Source organism: Podarcis filfolensis, assembly GCF_964270895.1.
Source record: "Podarcis filfolensis genome assembly, chromosome: 7".
Lineage (NCBI taxonomy): Eukaryota > Metazoa > Chordata > Lepidosauria > Squamata > Lacertidae > Podarcis > Podarcis filfolensis.
Window position 1 is genome coordinate 80,236,618 of NC_139603.1, and position 15,735 is coordinate 80,252,352.

Consider the following 15,735-nt stretch of genomic DNA (forward strand, 5'->3'; position numbering starts at 1 on the left):
TGGAAAGAGTTATACCTTGCACTTTTCCTACCTGTGGTTCCTTTCTTCCTGGTTTCCTTTTTTAAGAAATAAAAAAAGGAAAGGGACCTCAAGAAAGAGTGCTCCTTCCTTCCTTCCTTCCTTCCTTCCTTCCTTCCTTCCTTCCTTCCTTCCTTCCTTTCTTTTCTTTCTAAAATTCTTTTCTATTAAAGATGACTCTGTGTTACAAACAAACAAACAAACAAAAATAAACAAGGAAAAGTACATATGGCACCTCCACTTTCAATTCATAGAGTCTTTTTCACAGTTTGTTTACATACAGTGTGAGATGCTATTGTCACAGACATTGGGGGGAAAGAGAGGGAGAGAGGGAGAGAGGATGATGGAGGGGGGATATAATGATCTTTCATTCTACTGCACAGTGTTTGTGCAGGGTTTTTGTGTCAGCCTCACGTGGGTAGGTCCTTTACTTATATATTTATTTTTATTGCATTGTGAGAGATTGGGGCGAGGTGGCCCAAAGCTTGGTTATTTGCATTTGGTTGTTTGCAGTATGGTTTGTTTGCTTACGTTAGGAAAATATGAGGTACTGGGGAACAGCAGCTGAAGATTTGGATGACTAGCTTAAATCACTATGCTTAAGTCAGATCTTCGACCTCACACCTGCACAGTTCCCTCTCAATCTCACCGACAGTCAAAACAGATGGGATGCTGAATGCATGAAAACATTTAAAGCATCCACTTTTACTATCAAAACAGCAGTTTTGCATATGGGCAGAGAGCAGGAGTATCTTAAATCCAAGGTAACATCGCAAAGCCTGAAGGGACCTCAAGGTCATCTGTCCCCATCCAACACTTCTCTGGTTTAGTATTGGTCTGCCAATCAATAGATGAATAGATGTTGGTCCTTTTTGAGGATTATTTCTTCATGCAATTAACACTGCTTGAGTGTAACAGAGAGGGGTTGTGCCTGCTTGTGGCGTTTTCCCTCCTAGGTGTGTGACATCATACTGGGTTCATAGGGAAAGGGTTAACTAATTGTAAAATGACTAACCAATGGGAACCCAAGGGGCAGAGTTAACTGTGTATAAGGTTTAAGCACAGAGGGTTTTTTGGAGGAGTTGGGAGTTAGAGTGGTTGAGAAGACAGTCTGGAGTTAGAAGAGACAGAGAAGATAAGTCTGTGGGTTGGGCTAGTCTGATGTGAGAGAGTGACAGAATTTGTTAAGAGGAGTCAGTCAAGCAGTTGAGATAATTAGTCAGAAGGTATTAGGAAGGTATAGACCGGTAAAGAAACTAAAGTTAAGGTACTGACAGCAATATTATCAGAGAAACCACAAAATTGTTAATGTCTGTAAAATAAACTTGGGGGTTTTTTTGTTCACTTTTAACAACTGTCTGGACTCAGTGTTTTACTAGAGAATAACTGGTTGGTGGCAGCGGCGAAGCGAGTACAGTGGTGGCACAGGGATCAATAAGAAGAGTTTGGATTTGATGTCCCACTTTATCACTACCCGAAGGAGTCTCAAAGCGGCTAACATTCTCCTTTCCCTTCCTCCCCCACAACAAACACTCTGTGAGGTGAGTGGGGCTGAGAGACTTCAAAGAAGTGTGACTAGCCCAAGGTCACCCAGCAGCTGCATGTGGAGGAGTGGAGACGCGAACCCGGTTCACCAGATTATGAGTCCACTGCTCTTAACCACTACACCACACTGGCTCTCAATGTCTGGGGACCCTGTGTGATCGCCACACTGCTAGACGGGCCCCGGATTTAGGTTTGATGAGGCCCTAAGCTACTGAAGGTAATGGGGCCCTTTATATGTCCAGCTGTCCTTTTTCAACAACAAATTGTTGCTGGTTTTTGTGTTGAACATATGCTATCTGGTAATACATAGACCTAATAAGTATTTAAAGCCATTTGCACATCTTGCCATGCAACCAGTCCACGCAGAACGTAGGCACCCTATATATCAGGCATCCCCAAACTCGGCCCTCCAGATGTTTTGGGGCTACAACTCCCATCATCCTGACCACTGGTCCTGTTAGCTAGGGATGATGGGAGTTGTAGTCCCAAAACATCTGGAGGGCTGAGTTTGCCGATGCCTGCTATCTATAGAAATGAGCAAACCAGTGATATTTTAGGGAGCAGGTTAGCAGGCAGGGCCCATTACTTACATCATAGGCGCTTACACAACACAAATCACTGTTGCTGTATGTAGGTTTAACTTGTTTAGCTTATACATAAATCTGCCACTGCTGGTAGATCTGCCATTAGACAAAGGCAAAGGACCCCTGGATGGTTAAGTCCAGTCAAAGATGACTATGGGTTCAGTGCTCATCTCACTTTTCAGGCCGAGGGAGCTAGCCTTTGTCCACGGCTTTCTGGGTTATGTGGCCAGCAGGACTAAACCACTACTGGTGCATGGAGGACTGTAATTATCTGCCCGCCCACCCCGGCCAGACTGGCTATATGCACTAAGGTCTGCAATGGGGAACCCTGCTAGATGTGCATAGGCTCTTCCTAAGGGACGCGGGTGGCGCTGTGGTCTAAACCACTGAGCCTATTTGGCTTGATGATCAGAAGGTCAGTGGTTCGAATCCCCGCAACGGGGTGAGCTCCCATTGCTTTGTCCCAGGTCCTGCGAACCTAGTAGTTCGAAAGCACACCAGTACAAGTAGATAAATAGGTACTGCTGCAGCAGGAAGGTAAATGGCATTTCCGTGCACTCTGGTTTCTGTCAGGGTGTTCTGTTACACCAGAAGTAGTTAAGTCCTGCTGGCCACATGACCCAGAAAGCTGTCTGTGGACAAACACCGGCTCCCTCAGCCTGAAAGCAAGATGAGCGCCGCAACCCCATAGTTGCTTTTGACTGGACTTAACCGTCCAGGGGTCCTTTACCTTTACCTTTAACCTAGGCTCTTCCTGACAGCAGGAATCTTAGCAGAACCAGCTAGTAGCTATCTAACCAGATTCTAACATATTCTCTAGCATGCTCGTAAAACCCAAAGATTCTGTCTCCGTCTAACACCTAGTAATCAAATCATCTTTGAAATGGAGCTAGGTTAAGAGACTCGTATTCAGAGGAAAATCAAACAGAACACCCATTGAAGTGTAGGTTGCTCGGGTGATTCCGTGAGTAAAGGAAAAAAGAGTGAGTGCAAAAATCTGGTTTGAAAGTTACAGCTACAATATTTTGATTGAATTGTTTTCATCTGTTTCTTAATAATGAGTCACGCACTCCCGAGAGAGATCGATCTGTGGAGCCTGGCATTCCCTTCGCAAAAGAGCACACTTGGAAAGACAGCCATGCGCTAGCGGAGCCAATGGGCCGTGGCATTTTCTAAGCAACTGCATATTTATGGGGAGAGGCGGCACTGCAGCCACAGCCAACTCAACAATCAATTGATGCTGAAGAGTCTGAAATCAATCACAAGCAGATGGGGATATTTGGGAGTGGGAATCGAGATTGAAAAGAGGGAGGCAGAGAGAGAGAGAGAGAGAGAGAGAGAGCGCACATATTCAAGAAAAGAGAGTAAATGAGGTTTTCGTTATGGTGGGGGAAATATATACATCAAATGAACCTAGTTCTTAGTGAATATTTGATATGCTTTAGATAGAAGGAGAGTACCTTTTCCAGAACACCTGGCCCAGTTCTCTCTTTTGCTAACATGGGTGGCTTGGCCCTGTTACGGTAGACATGCCCCCCCTTCCGTATCAGCCCCAAGAGTGAGAAGGGCATTCATGGTGCTACTTGCAGTCTTACTTTGGCTAGCAAGGGTCCTGGCATGATAATAATAATCCCTGCGATGGGGTGAGCTCCCATTGCTCGGTCCCTGCTCCTGCCAACCCAGCCGTTAAAAATCACGTCAAAGTGCAAGTAAATAAATAGGTACCGCTCCAGTGGGAAGGTAAATGGTGTTTCCATGCGCTGCTCTGGTTTCACCAGAAGCGGCTTAGTCATGTTCGCCACATGACCTGGAAGCTGTCTGCGGACAAACGTCAGCTTCCTCGGCCAGTAAAGCAAGATGAGTGCCGCAACCCCAGAGTCGCTCACAACTGGACTTAACTGTCAGGGGTCCTTTACCTTTACCTTTTTAAAGCTACACCAGATCCAAACTTTGTTCAGGTGGCTGAGCCCCAAGTGGATAAGCAAGTTATGCAACCCTGGCTGTGCCAGGGTTGAGGACTTAATGCAAGCTGAGCTTGGATGAGCTGGGAATCAGTCAGCTGAGCTGGAGATCCACTGCATCCTAAGGTGATCTCAGCAGCTGTTTTCATAGGATTACCCCCAATCCTGGATGTGGTTGAGTGGGTGTTCTTCTCCTGCTTCCCATTTCAAGAGGGGATCTAGAAATTACACACCTCGTGAACTTACAAACCCCTCTCCAGTTTCTCCCATTTTTTTATGGGATGTTGTGCACATTGGAGAATTCCTGGAGATAAAAAGATGAAACTATACCTTCTCATCAGCTTCACTGTTGCTTTTCTTACTTTCTCTCTGAGTGTAGGCACTATGGAAATGGAATACGCTAGAGACTAAGAACCAATTTACCAAACTATAAATATTCTTCCTGGGGAATCACAAAAAAATAATAACGATGATGGGACATGAGATTACTTTAAAAAAAAATCTTTAAGGAAGCCTTCACTATAAGTGTACCAGATATTATCTAGGGTTGCTTTCCTCCATTCTTTCTTCAATCTGCCTGAATTTTGGCACCATTAGGTGGGGCTGTTGAGGATGAGATTTTGTCTTTTTGTTGTTGTTTCCAAGCCATCGTGGGAAACGCAAGCACTCTTCTTCTTCTTAATTTCCCCACGGTTGCCCATCGCAAGGAAAATGTGCAGCCATCAAGCTCTCGAAAAGATATTTTAAAAGTTTGTCGATTTCATTTTTTTCCGCCACGCAAATGGAAATAGCTTGAAAGAGATCCTGTAGCGCTTCTAATTAAGCGCTTCCTCTGAGGATGCGAGCCGTTACAGGATGCTTAACGTATGCTCAATCGGTGCCAAAAGCTAATTAAAAGATATGCTAATTTAAGTGGGCCGGGGAGCTCAGGGGGATTGGTAATTATTATTATTTACTGAGCCCCACGGTGTTTGTTACTGCGCCATGACAGCATGGCAATTTAGGTACCATGACTTAAACACAGAAGGGGGCCGGGGGGGGGGAGTGTGGATCCATACCAGAGGCTGGTTAAGTGCTTGGGAGCAAGGAGAGCATGGGAGCTGGAAACATGGATGCACGGTCCTCTTGGCCAATGTGGGAGAAATTCCCATTTAAGGGTTTTATGTGGAAGCTCACGCCCAGTTTCCAACTGTTCAAATTTTATTCAGTGACAGGACAGAATCCAGAGAGTCTGTAACAGCTCTCCGTTAGAACCTGAACTATTCATCACTAGCACTTCCCAGACAAAGGAATGAGCACTGCAGATAGTTAACTCTTTATTGCCAAAGATAGCACTTACCGTCACTGCTATGGCTCTGGACACCTATGCATGCTAATCAAGCATCTAGACAGCTGTTTCCAGGTCTACACCCTATGAATCAATTGCAGCAACAGGATACCACCAGGTTATGTACCTTCCTCCAACAGGCTGCACACATGCAGCTGGAGTCCTCACCTGCGTGGAGACTTCCTCTGTGCAAAATTATTTACAGATGGCATTTACAGCAGTCACGAAATTAAAAGACGCCTGCTTCTTGGGAGAAAAGCAATGACCAACCTAGACAGCATCTTAAAAAGTAGAGACATCACCTTGCCAACAAAGGTCCGTATAGTAAAAGCTATGGTTTTCCCAGTAGTGATGTATGGAAGTGAGAGCTGGACCATAAAGAAGGCTGATCGTCAAAGAATTGATGCTTTTGAATTATGGTGCTGGAGGAGACTCTTGAGAGTCCCATGGACTCCAAGAAGATCAAACCTATCCATTCTTAAGGAAATCAGGCCTGAGTGCTCACTGGAAGGACAGATCCTGAAGCTGAGGCTCCAATACTTTGGCCACCTCATGAGAAGAGAAGACTCCCTGGAAAATACCCTGATGTTGGGAAAGATTGAGGGCACAAGGAGAAGGGGACAACAGAGGATGAGATGGTTGGACAGTGTTCTTGAAGCTACCAGCATGAGTTTGACCAAACTGCAGGAGGCAGTGGAAGACAGGAGTGCCTGGCGTGCTCTAGTCCATGGGGTCATGAAGAGTCGGACATGAATTCCCATGCCCCACAAATAACTCAGAGATGCATTTTAAGTAAAAGCACACATTCAGGCCCCACAAATTACCCAGAGATGCATTTTAAATAAAAGGACACATTCTACTCATGTGAAAACACACTGATTCCCGGGCCATCTGCGGGCCAGATTTAGAAGGCGATTGGGCCAGATCTGGCCCCCGGGCCTTAGTTTGCCTACACATGGCTTGGAATCTCGTCTGTCCTTCCTATATTCATCAAATCAGACTAGTTTCCCATTCTGATCTTTCAAAATCTTTTCCTCCCCGATGTTATGTGTATCGCTGGAGGACTTTAATCATGTCTGGAAATATACAATTTCCAACACAATAGAACGCTTAGCAGAGAAATGGGTCACTAGAGAGGAGTACTCCGGAGAGAGGAGGGGAAAAAAGAAAGAAATTAGCAAGTGCATTTGTGAACTTGTCTTAAGCATGTAAGAATTGATCAAGTATTTTGGTTCCTTCTAGAACTCCCGTCCCACTTTCTCTTGCAAATGGTGAGCCTCGGGTCTGGGTGGCAGGTGACTTTATATAGCCTAGCATTGCTATATTTTTCAGGGTTTAGCCGGAGCTATGGGTGGCTGAACCCAAATCTAGATTTAGAGAATCTGCTTTCCAGCTTTGTTGTTGTTTGTTGTTGTTTAATGTCTTGTTGTTGTTTAGTCGTTTAGTCGTGTCCGACTCTTCGTGACCCCATGGACCAGAGCACTCCAGGCACTCCTGTCTTCCACTGCCTCCTGCAGTTTGGTCAAACTCATGCTGGTAGCTTCGAGAACACTGTCCAACCATCTTGTCCTCTGTCGTCCCCTTCTCCTTGTGCTCTCCATCTTTCCCATCATCAGGGTCTTTTCCAGGGAGTCTTCATGAGGGGCCAAAGTATTGGAGCCTCAGCTTCAGGATCTGTCCTCCCAGTGAGCACTCAGGGCTGATTTCCTTCAGAATGGAGAGGTTTGATCTTCTTGCAGTCCATGGGACTCTCAAGAGTCTCCTCCTTCACCATCATTCAAAAGCATCAATTCTTCGGCGATCAGCCTTCTTTATGGTCCAGCTCTCACTTCCATACATCACTACTGGGAAAACCACAGCTTTTACTATACGGACCTTTGTCAGCAAGGTGATGTCTCTACTTTTTAAGACAGCTTAGCATGCCCCAAAGGCAGTGAAGTGATCTGGTGCTTGATATGCAGCTGGGAGGTGGAACTAATCTGTTGAAGGGTAGGAACAGGCAAATATTTCTACTCCCTTTCACATGTTTTTACCCATAATTCTGTTCTGCTCCATTTCTGCATTAATCTGCCTTTCCTATATCTCATCAAAGCACATAATTGAATTCATCTTTACTCACAAAGCGCACATTGAAAACTTAAATTTTCTTTTCAAAAAATGGGTGTTTAATTTTGTATTTTCTTTCACAGGGTGGATTTTCTCTCGCAATATGTAAGTAAATGTGTGTGTTTTTGCACTTAAGATGGGTATTTAAATACATAGGTAAAGGTAAAGGGACCCCTGACCATTAGGTCCAGTCATGACCAACTCTGGGGTTGCGGCGCTCATCTCGCTTTATTGACCGAGGGAGCCGGCATACAGCTTCCGGGTCATGTGGCCAGCATGACTAAGCCGCTTCTGGCGAAACAGAACAGCGCACGGAAATGCCGTTTACTTTCCCGCCAGTGTGGTACCTATTTATCTACTTGCACTTTGAGGTGCTTTTGAACTGCTAGGTTGGCAGGAGCAGGGACCGAGCAACGGGAGCTCACCCCGTCGCGGGGATTCAAACCTTCTGATCGTCAAGTCCTAGGCTCTGTGGTTTAACCCACAGTGCCACCCACGTCCCATTTAAATACATAGTCTGATGCAAATAAACTGCTGAAAATACATCTGTCTTGGGAGACAATGGAGGCATTTGCATTTGTGCATTAGGTCAAACTGTTGGCAGGTTACAGCACCTGCTGGTGCTTTAAAGACTGGTGTGGGAGAGACATGTTTTGTTGCAGCTGGGGCAGATGAAGGCAACTGGTTGTGCTGCTGCAGATGCACCATGGGCTTTCTTCTCTCTGCACTCCTCCCACCCATCATTCCTCTTTCATTCACTGCAATTGATGCACTACCTGATTGTCTCCTGGCAAGGCCATCACCTGCAAGGGATTCCCACGCAGTGGGGTTGATGTTGCCAGTCTTCGCGTCACATTTGCTGACATCTTTGCAGCACAGAGTTGTTCTGCCAATTGGTCTGGTGCCAGAAGCCAGCTGCCCATAGATCCTTGGTGATCTTGCCATCTTCCATTCTGAAAAGTAAGCCGCAACAATCACGTGAATTCAGAATGTGGTGGATGGTTAAGCTACGACTTGCGCATAAACCTCAGAGGTGTTGAGAGGGGCGTTTCGTACAGGAATTAGCAAAAGATCTAAATTCCTAATGCATCCCTAGTAGAAAGCCAGGATGTTGCTATTTACACCAGTCCCTGCTCAACCCAAAGACTTTGTCCTGTCTGCTAATCACAGAGGCTAATGTTGCGTGACTCTGATTCTATTGACAGCCAACAAGGGTTGTGATGCTTCGCTACACACATCTTCAGATAGCGGGCGGAGCTCAGTTCTTCGCTCATGTTCCAGAGCCCCTGACCCCCTTAAACCCAGTGATTTGCATGATTGGCATTCACACTTAATAAATTCAAAGCAAGTATTTCTAAATGAAACTTTAGTACAGCATTAGCATCAGTGCTAATCAGATATATCTTCCATGCACATGAAAAAGGGGTGTGGGGGGGAAGAGATAATGACCTCCTTAATTTGTGCTCCTGAAAATGTCACCATTGCTCTATGTATTGCTTTCATGTGGTATTATTTGTGTCTTTATGGAAGATTTATGAGAGATTAGCAAATCATTTATGTTATGTGACGGGCTCAGATCTCTTTGTTATTGTCAGTTGACTCAATTGGTAATTCAATTCTCGGCGTCAGAAGAATATTTCATTCAGAATCCCTGTGCGAGAAGTTATTAATGAGAGCTATGGTTCGGGTTTCCATAACAACATGTTGCCATCAGCCAACAAAAGGAATATTAGAACCAGTCTTGGCACAAAATGGACTCAGGTAGCATTAAGTGGCAACAAGAAGAACAAGGGACTTGTAGACAAAGGTGTGAGGGACACACAAACTCTACTAAGGCGAAGTTGTAAGAAAACCCTCTCAGGTATATTTGCCACCTAATTTCACCTCCAGGCAAATTGTGAGGTGAAATGGCAGCTTTTTTTCCTCTAGGGTGAAACATATGAAGAATCTCAAGGGTAGAAAAATGTCTGACAATGTGTTCAGACACAGTGAATAAACCTTTCACTTTACAAACATCTTTTTAAAGTACCTGAGCTACCACACTCTTTTATTTGGTCCAACTCATAGGCCAGGAAACACTCTGTGCAGGGCAGTTTCTCGATCAAATTCCAGGCCTGGGGAGGATAGAAGGGTCCAGCCTAGGAGTGGATGAGAAAGTCAATGCAGTTTGCATTTAAAGGCAAACCCATCCAATTTGCACTTTCCTGAACAATACACAAACCAAAAGGAAATTTGCATCCCTCTGAATCTTGCAATGCAATGCATGCCTCTTGCAATACTCCAGCCAAGTAATGTGTGCAAAAATAGATATTCAAGGGTAAGGACTAATTTAGTTAAAACCAGTGCTATTTTTCTAGAAAAAGAGGTGCCGGAACTCACCGTGAATGCCCCCTTATTCTCTTATCATGGTGCCTACCTGAGAGGTGCTGGAACTGAGTTCTGGAGAGTTCCAGCTGAAAAAAAGCCCCAGTTAAAACATTTTGGGAAGGATGGGATAAATTAAAACAATTCTTTAAGAAGATAGTTAAAAATAATTGTGTTCAGCATCAGGAGTATAAATGATGATAATTATAATAATCTTCTTGTATCTTACAGTGTGGTTGTTTGTTTGATTTTTCTGTTTGATTGTATGTTTGTTTACTTGTATGTACGTCTGTTTTCTCATAAATGTATTTATTTTAAATTAATAAAGATATATTAAAAAAAGAAGATAGTTAAAAAGACTCTTCTTAAAAATCTAAAAACTCCCTTAAAAGAATCAAGTCTTCAAAAAAGTTTTAAGATCTAAGAAAGTCTTTAAAAGAATCCTTCCAAAAGAATTTAAAAATTATAATATAGCACCTGAGAAGTTTTCGGTAAAAGCTTTCGTATGCATGCACACTTCTTCAGATGAAAGTGTATATACACGAAAGTGTGTACACGAAAGCTAATACCGAAAACTACTCAGTTGGTCTCTAAGGTGCTACATTATAATTTTTAAATTCTTTTGGAATGATTCTTTTAAAGACTTTCTTAGATCATATAACTTTTTTTGAAGACTTGATTCTTTTAAGGGAGTTTTTAGGTTTTAGGTTTTTAGCCATCTTCTTAAAGAATTGTTTTAATTTATTTCGACCACAGCAGACCAACACAACTACCTACTTGAATCTGGGAAGGAGGCAGAATAGGAAGGGCAGCAGGAAGATGGGGAGAAACAGCCATGAAGATCCAGGACTGGTAGTTTAGAAAGACATTAGCCTGTGCCCAAGAGAAAGTACTTCTTCCCTTAGCACAGAGTTAAACTTTGGAACTCACTGCCACCGGAGGCAGTGATGGCCGCCAACAATGGATGGCTTTAAAGAGGATTGGACAAACTCATGGAGGTGAGGGCTGTTGATGGCTGCTAGTCACAATGGCTCTGCCATTGTCAGAGGCAGCAATGCTTCTGAATACTAGTTGCTGGAAACTGCAGGAGGGAAGAAGCCACTTACACCCAGGTCCTGCTTGCGAGTTTCACACCAGTATCTGGTTGACCACTGGATGCTGGACTTTGGTGGACCATTGACCTGATCCAGAGACTGCAGACCCAGGAGGAGAGACAGTTTCCAGGGTGGGGAAATGTGAACATTACAGTTCAATCTGAACCCAATAGGAAAATTCTTGGTGTGAAGCATGAAACCGTTCTAAAAACCAATTAAATTTCAAAACATGTTTTTGAGCTCGATAGAAGCCACAGCTCCAAAGATAGCAGAAAGCATGAATTGCAAAAGCACTGTATTTTCTCCCAAAATGAAAATTGGTGAACATTCTTTGAAATATTAGAAGGTAATCTAAATTAGAGAGGAAGTGTCCCCTTTTATGTTGGTCTCATCTTACTGGCATCAATGCGAACAACCAAAGCTTTTTTTCTATTAAAAAAATGTTTAGGGGTACTCTCATTTTCTACTCATATTGAAATATTGTCCTTCAATGAGACCAAAGTTAGATTCGCAAAATGTTTAGGGATGTATGTACCCCTGCATCCCCCCAGAAAAAAGCACTGCAGACTCCATTTTTTGTGGGATGGTCATAAATGCTTTGAGCTTGCTCGATCTCCAACCCCAGATGCACTCACAGTTTTGAATTTACACTTGCAGAAAACCACCCCCTCTTGCAAGTAATTAGGACTGCGACAAGAAACGTTATTTGGTTAATCACATGTCTCTTAAATGATTGGTCTGTTGAGTGAATTTGCATATGGAAAAATATTTCTGAAGCAAGAAGTGTGTTTCCTTTATTATTTCAATGAGGCATAAATGAGGCACAGAGCAGGAAACATAACGGAAAAGCCCATGATATAGAAGAAGCAAGGAAATGCCTCTTTAAGGAGGCCACCCTATGGCGAGATCCACTGTTTAGGATGGAACGCATCTTAGCTGGAATTATCTCCAACCTTCTTAGCCAAAGATAGGCTGGCATAACTTGCTCAACCTGGCTGAGCCAAGGCTAGTGTAAATCCAAATTGGGGTAGTAGTGGTTCTGGGGGCACAGTGAGGGCAAGCGAGAATGGGGCGGGACTTAATTTGTATCCTAACTTTCAGATCAGCCACATGACCTTGCAAAAAGGTCAGTGTAAATCAACTACAGTCGTACCTTGGCTCCCAAATGCCTTGTGAGTCGAACGTTTTGGCTCCCGAACGCCGCAAACCCGGAAGTGAGTGTTACGGATGTTCTTTGGAACCCGAATGTCCAATGGGGCTTCCGTGGCTTCCGATTGGAGCTTCCTGCAGCCAATTGGAAGCCATGCCTTGGTTTCTGAATGTTTTGGAAGTCGAATGGGCCTCCGGAATGGATTCTGTTCGACTTCCGAGGTACCACTGTACTATTTTAAAGGCTAATTTCCCTGCTGGTATGATCAGGTTGGCCTGTATGGGGTTTATGGCAGCTTGTCTTATGCCAGCTTCCTGGCACAGGATAGCTCACTAAGATGGTGCTTGTCATTTCCAAATGAACCTTGTTACAAAAATTGGACACCACTGCCATTCTCTGCTGAAGAATAGCAAGATTTTAAAAGATAAAGGGACCCCTGACCATTAGGTCCAGTCGTGACTGACTCTGGGGTTGCGGCGATCATCTCGCTTTAATGGCCGAGGGAGCCGGCGTACAGTCCGGGTCATGTGGCCAGCATGACTAAGCCGCTTCTGGCGAACCAGAGCAGCGCACGGAAACGCCGTTTACCTTCCCGCCGGAGCGGTACCTATTTATCTACTTGCACTTTGATGTGCTTTTGAACTGCTAGGTTGGCAGGAGCAGGGACTGAGCAACGGGAGCTCACCCTGTTGCGGGGATTCGAACTGCCGACCTTCTGATCAGCAAGTCCTAGGCTCTGTGGTTTAACCCACAGTGACACCCGCGTCCCTTAGCAAGATTTTAGGGAGGTTCTATTAAAGATCCCCAGCTCCGAATGCAGAACTACAGTTCCCAGGGCTTACCATGAAAAACGAATGAGAGTTTAAATTTGTTGTCTAGACTTACGCGTTTCCAGGGTGTTAGCCTCTTCGTTGTTAATCGACATTCAGAACGGTATTGGCCCAAATTCAAAGAATCAATGCGAGGAGAAGGAATCTTATCAATAATTCCACCAAATGGAGATGAAGTGAGAGGAACTGCAGGGGAAGCATCATTAATTTTAGCGAGGTTAATGCTATGAACACACCTCCGTACATGATGCAATTTTTCTGCTGTGTCAATGCAACAGCAGGAGTGTTAAAAAATAGTTATTAGCAACATTTCTTCAGGTGAAAGCAGCAAATCTTCTGCACTCCTTAAGACAGATGGAGGTGAGGTGATGTTTCAGATCTTACAGTTCTTGAGGAATAATCCTAGAACTGTAGAGATGGAAAAAATATGAACAAATTCCTATGCCCCACAAATAACCCAGAGATGCATTTTAAATGAAAGCACACATTCTACTCATGTAAAAACATGCTGATTCCCGGACCATCCACGGGCCAGATTGAGAAGGCGATTGGGCTACATCTGGCCCCCGGGCCTTAGTTTGCCTACCTATGCATTGGTGTATCTTTGACTGAGCTGGGCTTGTGGACTTAATGTTGGCTGAGCCTGAGCTAGGAATCAACTAGCTGAGCTGGACATCCACTTCATCTTAAGGTGCTGATCCCTGAAGATCTGGTTATTGAATTGCCCCCTGTCAGGGGTGGAGGAAGGGGGTGCGGTGGGTGTGGGTACCCTGGGAGTCACCACTGAGGGTGTGTGTGACAAAATGCTGGGCGGTACTCACCGTGGGGCCTGCAGCATGCCCAAGCCATGCGTCTCTCCTAGGAGAGACATGGTGGCTCAGTCATGCTCAGGCTCCAACCTGCCCAAACGGTCCGCCCACTGCCTTCCCCACAGCCGTGTGGTGGCTGAGTGGGAGGAGGCAGACAGACTCCGGAGGCCCCACAGTGTGCACCACCCTCACCTCGCCCCTATGCGCGGCTCTCTCTGGTCCTGGGCGTGTTGCCCCAGGCGCCCAAGCGGCTTCCTCCTCCATTGCCCCGTGTCCGTCAACATGACCCATTCCCTGTGAAGATGTTATTCTTCATCAAAGTGAGTGTCATTTCAGCCACTGGGACAGATAGCAAAGAAACGTGTCCTCATTTGGGGTTATTTCTAATTGCAGTTTTTAATGTAAGCTGGGGTCATTTGATCTTCCAATAACTTACAAAAAAAATAATAATCACGAAGTATAGTGACAGTTTGGCACTGTCCTACTTCTTTAATCCTTTTCCTTACACAGAAGCGTGGGAAGTCTAGCGAGATTAAAGATAAGAGAACTAATAAATGTTTATGATTAAGTGCTGAAATTATATATATATATGAGAGAGAGAGAGAGAGAGAAACTACTATGTTTGCAGCAGACACATAATTAATGCAAGATTAAAAACTTCATTTTCTACAGAATATAATGAAGGCCTAAAGCTAGAGCTCGCATTATTTGATAATTAAACCGCAGACTTCACAGTATCCAGAAATACTGCCTGAAATTCTATATACTCTATGTTGGTGTAAATTGGACAAAATTGTGAATTTGCACCAAGGCTGGATCTAGACGCATCCAAAAAGTGTTTCAGAAAAACGCATTGTAAACTTCATAAAGGGAAATCACGTTGGCCAAAGCCGGGACTCCACAGCGCCACCTGGTGTCACGGTGTTGTAACACACATAAAGCACTTTTTCTTTACCAGTGTAGCTGAGTCCCAAGTGCTTCGTCCATGCCTGGATTCTGTTTAGAGTTACCATGCCAGCTGCCCTGGGTGGTTTAGAAACAATGCAAGGCTAAATGCCTGGAGCGTGGCTCATACATCCTCCCTTTCTCTAAGAAATGTATGTACATGCAGAGGCAGGTATAAAGCCAAGGATGCATTCAGCAGCAATGGCAGGAGTGTGAGGTATTCATGAAAAGAGGTTTTGCTCAGTGCAGAGTATCGGAGAAGCTGAAGGTTGCATGCTGTATGGTTTGGTTTGCATGTTCAGACCCAGAGACCTCTCCCCTAAATAAATTCACACCTGACTCAAATTTTAGTTTTGGTTTTTGGCAGAATTTAGGCCACAACTTTATTGATTACAGAAGGTGAGTGGTTGCATAGGCTCTGGTTCGACTAGCTCCCTGCACTCTTGCAGGCAGCACCAACCCAGGGCACCAGCATAGGTCAGCCAAGGGTGAACACCTGGGAAGGCAAGAAACCAGGAACAGACTATGTTCACCACCCAGATGCCCCCTGGACTCAGGTATGGGCACAACCCCCTCTCAGGGGTTGACCAAACCAGTTGAGTCCCTGGATTCCTTTAACAGAATACCCTTCACATAGGGATGGCGAGAGCGTTCTCCCATCCCTATCACCTGAACCAGTGCCTATCTGCAACCTTACAAGTTGTGACAATTTGCTACGTGGCAGGTGAAACCCAAATGGCAACAGCCAATCAGCCAAGTGGGGAAATTCCTACCGTGCCCCTGCCCCAACGACAGGCGACACACAACGGCATAGCAAGGTCAAGCACAAAGCCCTAAAATTAGGGAGAGGTGGGCGGGTGTTCCGAATGCACAAGCCAAAAGAGGAAGCTTTGGGTCATGTGCATGGGTATAAATAGGTCCCTTGATCCATTGGTCGAAGGAACTACCAATTGGGTGTTGTGGCAAACCATTCTAACCCACCCACAACACAGGAGGTCACTC